The sequence below is a fragment of the Chrysemys picta genome, chromosome 18, assembly GCF_011386835.1.
Source record: "Chrysemys picta bellii isolate R12L10 chromosome 18, ASM1138683v2, whole genome shotgun sequence".
NCBI lineage: Eukaryota > Metazoa > Chordata > Testudines > Emydidae > Chrysemys > Chrysemys picta.
In genome coordinates, this window is record NC_088808.1 from 8,491,913 (window position 1) to 8,492,942 (window position 1,030).

A 1,030-nucleotide genomic window follows, 5' to 3' on the forward strand; every position below is an offset into this window, starting at 1 on the left:
TTGCACCGGGCTGGGGCAGAGATTGGGGTGCGGGAGAGGGGTGAGAGCTCTGGTGGGGGGTGCAGGCCCTGGGATGGGGCCGGGGATGAGGGGTTTGGGGTGCGGGAGGGGGCTCCGGGCTGGGGCAGAGGATTGGGACGCGGGAGTGGGTGCAGGCTCCGGTAGGGAGTTAGGGTACGGGAGGTGGCTCAGGGCTGGGGCAGAGGATGAGGGTTTTGGGGTGCGGGAGGGGGTGCAGGCTCTGGCTGGGGATATGGGCTCTAGGGTAGGGCCAAGGATGAGGAGTTTGGGGTGCAGGAGGGGTCTCAGAGCTGGGGCAGAGGGTTGGAGTGCAGAAGGGGGTGCAGGCTCCAGGAGGGAGTTTGTGTGCGGGAGGGAGCTCAGGACTGGGGCAGGGGGTTGGGGTGTAGGAGGGGGTTCGGGATGCGGGCTGGCTCCTAGGCGGCGCTGACCTCAGGCAGCTCCCGGGAAGCAGCAGCATGTCTGGCTCCTAGGTGGGTGATGTTACCTCAGGCGGCTCCCAGTCGGCGGCACAGCAGGGCTAAGGCAGGCTCCTTGCCTGCCCTGGCTCTGCGCAGCTCCCAGAAGTGGCCGGCATGTCTGGCTTCTAGGCAGAGGAGCCAGGGGGTTCTGTGTGATGCCCACGCCCACAGGTGCCGTCCCCGCAGCTCCCATTGGCTGGGGTTCCTGGCCAATGGGAGCTGCGAAGCCAGCCCTTGGGGCGGGGGCAGCATGCGGAGGCCCCTGGCCACCCCTCCGCCTAGGAGCCACAGGATATGCTGCCGCTTCCAGGAACCGTGCGGAGCCAGGGAGGCAGAGAGCCTGCCTTAGCTGCGCTGTGCCACCAACCAGACTTTTAACAGCCCGGTCAACAGCATGACCGGAGCCGCCGGGACCCTTTTTGACCGGGTGTTCTGGTGGAAAATTGGACACCGGGCAGCCCTACTGGCAGTCCGGATTTGGCCCGCAGTCCGCCTATTGATTCCCCCAGCCTATGCCATGCTCATAGCGACTGAAGCATGCGTCTCTG